General features: G+C 41.3%; 1 protein-coding gene across 3 annotated transcripts in view; it reads left to right on the top strand.

Moving 5' to 3' along the window:
* The first annotated feature begins 3,207 nt into the window (after window positions 1-3,207).
* The window catches only part of CELF2 (CUGBP Elav-like family member 2), a 955,758-nt gene continuing 946,213 nt past the window's right edge, over window positions 3,208-12,752 (top strand). The window contains exon 1 of one of the 3 annotated variants that reach the window (XM_072749562.1): window positions 3,208-3,360. The gene's annotated coding sequence lies outside the window, so the exon portion shown is untranslated. The remainder of the gene's footprint in view (window positions 3,361-12,752) is intronic. The other 2 variants (XM_072749573.1, XM_072749564.1) reach the window with 2 other exon arrangements.

Below are 12,752 nucleotides of genomic sequence, written 5' to 3'. Positions count from 1 at the left end.
GACAGCTTAGCAGGTGCTTCCTCATCCCACCCTACAGAGGCATCTCATGGGTGCCATCACTGCCCCCTCCAGAGGGTGTCTGCAGAGCTTTCCAAGGATGGCAGCACTCCCCTCACCAAATACTGCTCTGGGATTCTGTGAAAGGAATGTTCTCTAAGCCCTCCCAGTTGGATGAGTCAGTCACACATTAGAAACCCACTCCCCCCCCAAAAAAGCTACTCCAACAATTCTGTTCCCTTAAGCACTGGTTTCCTCCACATTATATAGCAAGGAAATTGGACAAATCACTTTCATTTAATGTAGACCAATATGACATTCAAGTTTCGGTTGACCTGTGAGGGCCTTTGCCAGTTGCTCAAGGTTACATTGGGAATCCAGGATCCCTCCTAATTGCACCCATACTGATACATGTGGCCATCCCAGCTTTATTTTCCTTACACTCCAGACAAATACAGTCATAGTCCATAGAGGAGCATGCATATTTCTGCTGATATAAACTACATTTTGCAATTTTTGCAGAGTGTAAGTTGACTCCTCCCAGATCAGACGTGGTACTCACTCCCGTGGGTTAGATTGGATTTCACTCTCTCTAGTATGCATGTAGAGGCCATGAGAGGTAGTGACCATGGACCTTTTGGAAATAAGCCTCCGTTTGCAATGTAAGGTCATTATAGGATCCTCATGCTAGGAGAACCACCTTCCTCAGATGGGGAAGGAGGAGCATTGTCTGCTGGTAGGGAAAGTTTAAAAGAGATTTATCAGGAGGATTCATCTGAATCCACCTTCATTCATCTCCATTCCAATTCTTGGGCACCATTCTTTCCTACCAGTGCCCTAGCATTCACATAAGTAATTTGATAAGGGTGAGGGATCATCTTGAGTCATAACTTGGAGCTACAGGAGATTATTTCATGCTAGCCATAGAATTACCTGTCCAACATTCTCTTATGCTGTGCCTGGACTTGTTCCTTTTTCATTCTAGCTCTTCTCCAACCCAACAAAAAGTAGTTAGCATAGTCTTTCAAAAAGGACCCTTTGTTTTCCAAAGTATTCTCTTTGATAGGCACATTATTTCAGGCAATACTTGGGGGTTTATGACTCAAAAAGGGCAAAGTCTCTATCATGGACATTGTAGTAGGCTTCAGTAGATAATTAAAACAGTGAAGTAAATGCTATTCTTCTTGATTCAGAAGTTATCTATCTCCATATGTTGGGCTTTGGAAGCACATTTTTCTTAGACACTTGGTTTAAAATTCAGGGTTTTGCCACGAATGAGACATCACCTTGATGAGACTCAATCTAAATTCTTTGACTAAATTGAGTATCACAGAGAGCCCAAACTAGCGCATGATTCGGTGTCTTATGTACTGATTATAATGCATTGATTTAAAATATGTTGTTATTTTTATAAGCAAAATCACAATTATTTAGCAAGAGGGAAAAAAAGGGGAGTTTAAACAAATGCAACCTGTGTCCTTGTTACCACCCTGTAATGTTCCCAGAGGCTCTGAGCTTTCTGACTGTGCTTTTTGTCCTACTCCCTCAGATTCCTTCTATTTCTGGCCAATTTAAGGTTCCAGTGGATTATAAACAGTGCATTTTACCAGAAAGAAGACATTAATTTTCATCCTTGGCATTTCTAATTATCTCTGGAGTTGTTCTCCATTCACATTTGACAAGGGATATGACTGGCTTTCTGCTTCTCCTATATCCCATCTCTGTTTTCATTCGATGACTTGGTGAGAAAAAAAAAAAACAATATATTCCTCATTTCTTATTGAAAAATAGAAAAGTGGGGTTGTGTCTGTACACTAGATTTCCTAACAATGGTTTGTTGCAATCAACAGAGCATTGCCCTGCAAACAAGTCTGCTTTAGGGGGTCATGCTTCGTATGTCATGATCCTCATCAGGGCCATTTTACATAAATTAGTGAAGAAAATGTACCACATCTACTGTCTCCAGCTGGTTTTATACTACCAACCAAAAGTTGGAACCAGTTTTCTCCCTTAAATATTTCTAAAGAAATTAAAAATAAAATGATTTAGGCATAAAATAGGGAGCTATCTTATTAAACATTTTTTAAAAACCCACAAAACTCTAAAGAAAGATCATATGAAGAAAAATCTGTAGAGGCTGCTTTTAGGCAAATAGGTTTGAGCAATGAATAGAATACGGAAAGGGCCACAGTGACCCCTGGGCTGAGTACAGGCAGGCCCATCAGGTGACCTACCCAAAATATCCACAGGCCCTACCTGACCAATGGGCTACTGACAACCAGGCACAGGTACCAAAAAGGAGAGAACTCTATATGTCCCCATACGTCCTCACCTTCCCCCTTCAAATGCAACCTCCACTCCTTGCCTCCTGGCACCCAGCCTCTCCTCTGCTATCCTGTCTGCTGCACCCTTGAGGTGTATTCAATAAACTTCTGCCCCAGGGGAGTCCTTTCATCCTCACTCCACACCACCTCCTCTCAAGTCATCCCACATTTGGGGGCCCTCATCAGTTCTAAAGGCACCCTATTTCAGCTCCACATTTGGTGGCCCCACATAGGGAGACTGCATGAGGAACCTTTGCTGCTCCAGGACTCTCCCTGGATTCTCCTGGAAATTCTCAGGACTTTCCTTGTGTGGACTGACTCTAGTACTCCTTGGAGAGCTGACGATCTTCAGCCAGTCACCTCAGCAAGGATCTGAACCCCAAGGAGGGAACCAGCCCCAATGCCCTTCCCCAGAAGCAGTGAGGGATTTCCCCTTTTGCTCTTGGTTTGTTGTTGTTGTTTTCCTTTTTAAGATTTATTTATTTATTTGACACAGAGAGAGCGCACACAAGCAGGGAGAATGGCTGGCAGAGGGAGAGGGAGAAGTATATGTCCTGCTGAACAGGGAACTCAATGTGGGGCTCGATCCCAAGACCTTGAGATCATGACCTGAGCTGAGACAGAGGGTTAACGACTGAGCCACCCATGTGCCCCATCACTGTATGCTCTTTAGATGTACCTTCCCTCCTCCCTTGGGCAGTCTAACCCTGGTCCTCCTCAGAAAACTGAAGGCCTCCAGCCAGGGTGACTCCCTGGTGCAGTCAGAAGGTCTGAGGGCTAACAGATGGGACTTCTGTGCGTGTGAGGAAGGACTCCCATTTTTCTGCTTTCTCCCTCGGCCGCCAGGTCTGTTCCCAGAATCCTGCACCATTGGCAGCTCGCCCACGGTGAATCCTCACACCATATGGACTCTGTTGGGATGCTTTTCTGACACTGGCTGATTCTCAGCTGCCTCCCTTCTTTTAACTGCACTCTGTCTCTTCCTGAGGGTCCAGCAGACACCTTGATCTGCGGGCAAAGGCGGTCCTGCATCTGAGTGGTGAGTCCTCCTCCTCCTTTTACCCACCCAGGCTGGCCAGACTGGCATCAAGCTCCCCTTGTTGCCAAGGGACACCCCCACAGGAAGGACCATGCCATTTGCCTTGACCCTATTGGACACCCCAGAAGAGTCAGTCACCCATATTTGCCTTGACTCCTCTTGGTGGTGAGATGCCACCAGAAGAGTCCATGTCCTGATTAAGGTACGGTCCTTTCTCAGGTCACTGGGATGCCTTGACCAAACTTGTGACCCCGCATTAGAACTCTATTCCCTGGGATCCCTGGGTGGCCCAGTGGTTTAGCGCCTGCCTTTGGCCCAGGGCACGATCCTGGAGACCCGGGATCGAATCCCACTTTGGGCTCCCGGTGCATGGAGCCTGCTTCTCCCTCTGCCTGTGTCTCTGCCTCTCTCTCTCTCTTTCTTTCTCTCTCTCTCTCTGTGACTATCATAAATAAATAAAAATTAAAAAAAAAAAAAAAGAACTCTATTCCCTTTGGAGGGAGGGACCATTGGGAATCAGCAGCCGGTCTTTCCCACCCTTCTCTTTTCCTTTGAACTCACCCCTGAACTGTGTTCTTAAAAGCTGGAACATATTTGACCTCCAATGCCTGATGTTTCTGGCCTCAGTACACGCTCCCAGATCAAGAGGTATGACCTTCCCATGGAACTCTCTCTTCTAATATATTATCCAGCTTGACGTCCTTTGCTAAAATTCCTCCAAATGGCGGGAACTCCCATATGTATCTTGTTTAGTTTCATGGCCCTAAATCAGGATGCTGACCTAAGAGCTTCTTGCAGAAACAGCTACCTCCCAACCTGGGTGCTGACTCTTTAACTGTTCCTCCTCCTAATAGATGTGAGGGCTACTCCCTCGTTCGTTTAATGGCTATGATCATTGGAGCCAACTGTGGGATGGGGACTTTAAGGAATATTCCCAAGTAGCTGCCAAAACCCCTTTTGTTTTGGGGAAATTCCCTGTCTTCTCCAGCCCAACATGGACTGCCTATTTCCGCTTTGGTGAAAAAACATAGCATCTGCTCTGCTGTTTGAGCTGATGAGGTTCAGAACTAGGAACCCTGGTTCCGAACTAGGAACCCTCTTCCTTAGCCTCTGGCAGCACCTCACCTCTTCTGCCTACCTCTCCTCCTGTCTTGGGTGCAGCCTGCATACACCGCCCACTTCAGGTTTCCCCACTGGTGCCCCAGGGAAAAACTGACAAGAGGAACAAAGTCTCCTTTTTTGTCAAACAAAGTCGATTGACTTTAAGTGGACCCAGATGGAGCATAATTTGGTATTTAAACTAACAAACTTTTATTCTACCAAGGTTTACTATAAGTCAAATAAACTCATAATATCTCAGTTGTAATTTGTCAGCAAAAGATTGATGTAGGGAAGATGTTAGGGTTCAAAGCTGAGGGACAAGAAAGAATTCTTGAGATGTCTTTCATGCAAAAAGGTGGCTTTATTAAAAAGCACAAGGACAGGACCTGTGGGCAGAAAGAGCTGCACTGACTGGGGTCATGAGGAGTGGCCCATTATACACTTTCAAATTGGGAGGGGATTAGGGAGAGTGTTAAATCTCTAAGGAATTTGGAAGCAAAGTTTCCAGGACTTTGAGGGGGCTAGCTGTTATTGGAAAGAGGTAATTTATTACTGTCTAATAAAACTGTAGACATGAGACCCTTCAGATGTATATTGACGGGTAATATGCTTGGGGGATGATTGCCAACACGTATCTTGGGGAGTTTAGAGATCAAGGAAATTTCTAAAGGAATTTTCATATGTTAAAATAGACTTTCAGGATCCTGGGGGTTGGGCTAAGATTGCCTTTTGTCCTTTGCTGAGTATTAACACGGAAGCAGCATGTTTCAAGGACTTGTCAATGGGCTGTAGATAGTAAGGAAATTTAATAATTTCTCTTCTGCCTTTGTTTCCCACATCAGAGATGACTTACAATGATAATTAATTTTGTCTGTCTCAAAGTTTTCATGGTAATTGTTAAGATGGCTTTCAAAGTCTTTGGTAACCTGAAATTTTAAAGTTGTGCTTGGATGATAGATTGGATTAAATTTATTGGACATCTAGGTCTTTTCAAAATAGGACGAAATTCTAGAGCATTGATTACCAAACATAAGATTTGTGCTTCTGACTTCTTATGCAAAGAAACAAAGGAGATTTGGGTCATTTGGAAAATGATTTGTGCTTAATTGATTCAGAAATTTGCCATTTAAAGAGTTCTGATGTAACAATTCGTAATTGGTTACTACTTAGTTTTCCCTGGAGACTAAGGTTTCTAAGAGTTAAAATTCTAATGTAATTAAGACTGATGGAAATAAGGGAAGCGATTCTGTGTAAGAAAGATATAAGGAATGGGAATACATCTTTGTTGAAGGAAAAGGAAAGTTGTAGAAGGTTTGTAAAGGGAAGACTTTGGAAAGGAATTTTATGTGTAGTCAAGATGGACCAGGGTTGAAATGAATGGATTTTAAAAGTACATTGGTATAAGATTGAAAGTGTACTTTCTCTCAGTTAAAAATACATTTTCTTTAATGGTCTGCTTTTTAAGAAAATGTAAACAAAGTCGTTTGCCCAGAAGAACCAGTTGGGTGTTGTTGTTATTAGGTCTTTGATGATCCATAATCCTATTTAGGCATGTGCTTTAAAATTTTCTAAGGTTTTAACAAACTTCCCCAAGATTTAAATTGTAAACAAAGTCTTTTTGCCTAATTAGTCTTGTTTAGTTGGTATGCTATGTTCTGATATAAGGTCATCACAAGATATTCTGATTATTGAAATGTTATGTGTCACAGAAATAACAATTTTCCTCTCAATTTGTCACAGTGAACTCTATTAGATCATTAACAATGTCCATGTCTGAGGTTTTCTTTGTCATTTGCAATGGTTCTTATTCTCTTGCAAAATGTGTTTCATCTTCAAGAGGATTCATAAGAAGGACTTTTAGGACAAATATAGGTATTTGATATCTTTAAGATCAGAAAATTAAAATGGATAAGAATTTCCAGAACTAACTAAAAAACTGCCTTCAAACTGAATAAGAATTAGTAACATGGGACTAACAGAATTAAGAAAGATGATTGTAGTTTTTATAACTTTTGTTTGAAACATTGCTGGTTCTCTAACGTTTGCTCTTGTAGACTAAGAATACGTTCTCTTAAGATATCTATGACTTGCAAAAATGTAACAAAATATTCATTTGTGAACAAAATCAAGCATTTAACTTTTCTCTCTACTTGAACTCTCTGAAATTCTAAAGGTCTCAGTGGGTATTCTTTCTTCCATGGCAATCAATCAGACTTATTTGCATAGGTTCAATAAGAATCTGTTCTCCTTGTAACTGGACACCATTGGCAACTTTGGTTATTTTAGGATTTGACTGGAATGTCATATTTGAGAGACATATGCATAGACTCAGACATGACCAAATAGCTTTAAGGAACTTATGGCTGCATGTTTCATAGTCAACCTAAAACTCCTTGGAAATGTTGGCCTGATACCTTACTTAAAGAGTTTCTTGCAACCTTACTGGATGAGTAAAGAATGTCACTTCCTGGTAGGTGCAAGAACCTCAGGATATTTGAAGACCTCAAGAATAGGAATTCACCCAAATCTACAGGTATTGCAGACATGTCTGATGGTAAGTACCTGGCTTGGCTTCTGGCCTTGAGAGGCTATTAAAAGTTCAGTGAGATTCTGTATGAAAAGTTCCAGCAAAGCAGATTTTGAAAGATTTATATGGCTGATCACTATTCTTGCTGAGCTTATATAAATAATTAGGCCAAGTTTGTTAAAAATTGGACTTGTTTTGCAAACAAATTAGTCTTGACTTGGCTATATCTGGAAATAAGGTGATTTGGGAGAGAAAAATTATGTTTCAATAACCTAACTTTGTGGAAGTTAAATTCTAGTCCCAATTGTCTTTGAATCTTGTTTGTATAAGCCAGACAACTTGAGGCAAACTGTTACAGTAGCTCATGTATAGAACATCTTTGTGCTTGTTGTTCTGTGGGAATATAACAGGACCCCATGGACATATGATTTTTTGAACAGGTAGGAAATGAGAATGATTCACCAACAACTATATAACTCAGCACCATGACCGATTCTGTGAGGATGGAATGACATACTTGTTCCTTAAAAGCCAGGGTGTACCCCACTCTATGGAGTTGATCATGAATTTATGAAGATAATGGAAGGTCCCACTTTCCCTATGATTAGATTAAGTGATACCCTTGGAAATGCCCTTATCCTGAGACCAGTCTTCCCCTTCTTGCCAGTGATTCCTCGTAATTAGGTTTTTGTTAAGGCTAGACCTCAAACAAAGGGCTTCTTGATGGTTTTATCCCTTAGCCATATTTTTTGTAGAAATCACCTCTATTAATATAAAATTGCAAGTAGAGGCTTTAGCCAAGCATATAACAGCCACTTTTTAACTAAGTTCGACATGTAATCACCCACAAATTCAAAAGATGGCCTTCCAAAACTGAATGGCCCTTGGTATATTGATGCAGCTCCAGAAGGAACCTATGCTTTATTAAAATGGAGTGTTATGTATATACTCCAGATTACCATAGAAATAGGACAGGTTTGCTAGAAGACCTGAATACTCAAATTGGTGCTATAACCAATCCCTTTCTTTTCTTTAATTCCTGGACTGGAGAAAGATTTTTGTCAGCTATCAAAGGATATTCCTAGAACAAACTTTCTCTGCTATTAATAACCAACAGTCCAAAACCTGACCCCTCTCTCTTAGGTAACACATATCCAAAACTTACATCGAGGGATCAAGTATACCATAAGACCCTTTGCAGGACAAAAAACTGCTTGAACGTGTCTGGACTGGGCCCTATCAGGTTCTCCTGACCACCCCCAACAGCCGTGAAACCTAACGGCTTCTCCCTCAGATCCATCTTTCCAAAATCAAGACCACTTGGGCCCAGACGAGGAGCTCTCTACCTAGTACAGCTGTGAGCAGGTTGGAGATCTATGCCTGTTAATCAAAGGAGACTTGGTGATACACACCATCTGTGTATTCATGGCTCTGGAGGCCTGTGGATCTGGCCCATCGCCAATCCCTACTCTGTTGCACTCAATCATTCTATGATGTTATCTTAGAAAACTTCCCTCAATATTTTTCTCAAAACTCTTGCTTTCTCCTTCCCAATTGCAAGACTTCATTCTTGATATTTTCCTTCAAGGTGACCTTTCTGAATTTACTTGATCAGAAATCATAAGTTACTTGGAGCTTCCTCCCCTTGAGCCCTGATATCACAATATAATCCTCACCTCTTTTGGGGCTAAGCTTTGTCTTTCTCATCAAAATCTTCTTTTGGTTTCCTCCTTCCAGGCCTGTGCAACAGAGGGATGGTTTTCCTAGAGGGAAAACTGTTCCTGGCTCTCCTGGCTTCTTCCATACTTAGGACCACTGGCCTCAGTATTCCTACGCTTAATTATTGCCCCCCCCCCTTTAATCTCTTTGTTAAATTTGTCTCTTCTAGAATCCAGTAGTTCCATATTTGAATGATGGTTCAACAGGGATTCCAGCCCATACCATCGGAAGGTCCCCTTCCCCAAATCCCATGGGCCTGACCACTAAGGAATTTCACTCAAATCACCTATCAGCACATTAATATAATATCACTCTCTGATCTATGACTGCCCAGAACCCCTGATGGACTGACAAGTGTAGGTAGGGACATCTCTATGACTCATTCAGCAGAAGGAAGCTGCTAAAGATGAGACCTTTGCCCAAATGCTAAAGATTTGTCATTGTCGACCTGTAGGGAGAATGTAGAAGCTGCTTTTAGACAACAGGTTTGAGCAATGGAAATTTGATCCAGATATACAAGGGCCATGGCGACCCCTGGGGTGAGTGCAGGCAGGCCAATCAGGCAATCCACCTCAAAATACCCACAGGCCCTAACTGATCAATGGGCTACTGACAACCAGACACAGGTACCAAAAAAGGGAGAACTCCATAGGTCCCCATACCTCTTCAGCTTCCCCCTTCAAAGACAACCCCCAGCCACTGCCTCCCGGCAGACAGCCTCTCCTCTGCTGTCCTGACTACTGCTCCCTTGAGGTGTATTCAATAAACTTCTGCCCCAGGGGAGTCCTTCCACTGCCAGTGCCACCCTTACCCCACATTTGGGGGTCCCCATCTGATCAAGAAGCACCCCATTTGGGCACCACACAATCTAGAACAGACTTTATGGAAGTATCACTGGAGAATTGTCTTGAAATATAAAGAAACAGTTTTCAAGATCTCATGTTTTGGATATGATAGTTCAGCCTGTACATATGTAATCTAGTCTCTGAGATAAAATCATGAAACATCTTGGATAAATTCATAAGCACAGAGTGGTTAGAAATAAGATGTTGGAAATAAATAACTACACCAAAAATAAAAATCCCTACCAGTTAATTTTTCACTGCCACTTGCTAGACCTTCATTATCTTTTAAAATACCTTACAAAAGTATAGTTTAAAATGAACCTGCAGTTTACATTTTTTTCCAATGTATTTTCCAGGTTTAATTAGCATTCAGTATAGTCCTTAAATGTTTGAGGGGTTTGGTTATGGGAAATAAGTTATCTCCTTCCAAATCCAGGGAAATAAAACGGTCTTTAAACACATTAAAATAAAATTTAAATACTTTAAAAATTGCAACCCAAAGTGTATGTTTTTTAAGAGCTGTAAGTAATTTAAGAGGCTCAGAGGCTTTGTCTTGAACAGATGCGTGAGAGCAATCTGAAAGGGAGCACATCTAACGGGGAAACAGTGGATGATGAAATTATGTATGTATTTATAGTACTTACATTGTTCATGAGCTCTTTATGTAACTACCTTTTCACTTTGGGATTTTTTTCCCCCGTGGTGTGTGTTGTGATCTTATCTGTTTGCCTTTCTTTTCTTTGGGGACAATGGGTTATTTAGTATCTGTTTTAAAAATGTGTTTAGGGGTGTGCATTTTAACAGCCTTTTCTAGTTGCATTATTTGCCTGATTTCCTCTCTGTGACATCTCTCCCTTATAAAGCAAACAAAGAAAATAATTTGGGGTTTGGGTAGAAGAGAGGGAATATTGTGATATGAATGGATATAGAACAAACCAGGAGACGTTTTTAAGTATCATGAATGGGTTTTGCCAGAAATCCTTGCCTGGTTTTTTTTTTTTTTTTTTGCTTTTGTGATTTATCATGAAAATAATATTAAGTATTATGAATAGGAACTATAATTTATTGTAAGCCTTTACTTTGAATACCCTATTCTCAGTGCTTCATATGCATTTACATATATGCATTATTGTATTTCATGGTCACAGTGACATAGAAGGCAGATGTTACTGTCCCCTTTTCTACAGATGAAGGAAGTGAGACCCAAGACAGAACAGTCCCTCCATAATCACATGGTCAGCACATAACAGACCTGAGAAGGTAGCCCGATGCTGTAGGACTGGAAACCCTGTGCAATTTATGACACTCAGACCACACAAGCAATCAGTAAGGGCTTCCAGCAAGGGCTGGAAGTAGAGAAGGAAACATGGTGCAAGTAGTAACAGAAGCAATAACAACGATAATAATGCTAATGACTGCCATTTAGGACCATGGAAAGGCTAGGAATCAATTTAGGGACTTCACATAAAGTATATTTATCTTCCTAATGACCTCTAAGGGAATGGTATTTTTATTCTCATTCTGAGATCACAGAATTAAAGTCAGGAAAATTAGGTATGTCATTCAAAGTTACGAAGCCAGCACATTACAGCTGCAGGAGTCCAGCTTGGGTATAGGTTCCAAATTCCATACTTAATCTACTTCCCCATGGTAAGCCACATTTCTTCTCTACCTGTGATCTCATCTCAGAAAATCTGCCTGCTGGAATAGTGTGTGCGTGTGTGTGTGTGTGTGTGTGCGCACGTGTTTAATCCTAGTGTAATGTGACATTTATATAGCACAATGATTGGAGATATCTTTGTATTTACCGATCTACTCACCCCATTCATTTCAATTTGAAAGAGAAAGAAAAAAAGCACTTTCTGAGTATAGTGGAGCAGGGCTGGCCACAGGTGTGGAAATTGTCCATGTAAGCCAAAAATCTCTTAGCAAATGATAATATTCTCATTGGACAAGGATAAGTATGATATTAGGTCTCCAAAATTTTGAGCTATCTCATAATGCTAACAGAAAATAGAGCAAAAGAAATGTAAAGTTGTCACTGAAAGTCTCATCTGAAAGCAGGATTTAATTAAATGAATATTAGTGTGCAGGCCAAATTATTTGGTAGCAACCTGAAAATACTGGAGCTACCAAGGCCCAGGATCTGAATCAAGAGGAAGCAAACCATTTTTCTAAAAACTTTTCCAAATTGGGACACCTGGATGGCTCAGCGATTAAGTGTATGCTTTCAGCTCAGGTTGTGATCCTGGAGTCCTGGGATCGAGTCCCACGTCAGGCTCCCTACATGGAGCCTGCTTCTCCCTCTGCCTATGTCTCTGCTTCTCTCTCTCTCTCCTGAATAACTAAAATCTTAAAAACAAATAATATAAATACAAATAAAAGCTTTTCCAAAGATCTGAAGGAAGATATTTCTTCAGTTAGGATGTTAAACATTTGGGTTAAAATTCAAGTTGCATCTGTGAAAACTTTCCATTTTGGATTAAAGAAAAAACATAAATGTTTGTGGGCACAGTGTATCAGTCTGCTTGGGCTACCGTAACAAAATATCCCAGGCTCGTGGCTCAACCAATAGGAATTTATTTCTCACAGTTCTGGAGACTGGGAAGTCTAAGATCAAGGTGCCATCCAGGTATAATTCATTCTGAGGCCTTCTCTTGGCTCATAAGTACCTGCCATCTCCCTGGGTGCTCAAATGGCCTCTTTCTCTGGTTTCTTATAAAGGCACTAATACCATTAGGGGTGTCCTATCCTTGTGACCTCATCTAATCTGAATTGCTGCACAAAGGCACCAACTCCAAATGCTACTATCAGAGGCCCCTAGGTGACTCAGTCGGTTAAGTGTCTGCTTCAGCTCAGGTCATGATCCTGGGGTCCTGGGGTCAAGTCCCACACTGAGGCTGGGAGAGAGTTGCTGAGCAGGGATTCTGCTTCTCTCCCTCTTCCTCTCCCTCTCCCACTCCCTCTGCTGCTCTCCCTACTGGTGCACTTTCTCTCTCAAATAAATACGTAATATCTTGAAAAACAACAACACCAAAAAAGCCAAATGCTATTATCAAATTGGGGGTTAGGTCTTCAACATATGCATTTGAGGGGGGAGGGCACAAATATTCAGTCCATCATATCCTGCCCCTGGCCTTCCAAAATTCATGTCCTCACATGTAAAATACATTTATTCTATCTCAGCAGCCCCAAAAGTG

The sequence above is a fragment of the Vulpes vulpes genome, chromosome 2 (assembly GCF_048418805.1).
Source record: "Vulpes vulpes isolate BD-2025 chromosome 2, VulVul3, whole genome shotgun sequence".
Taxonomy (NCBI): Eukaryota; Metazoa; Chordata; class Mammalia; order Carnivora; family Canidae; genus Vulpes; species Vulpes vulpes.
The sequence above is the reverse complement of the archived record's forward strand: the minus strand, read 5'-3'. Positions and strand labels throughout refer to the sequence as shown.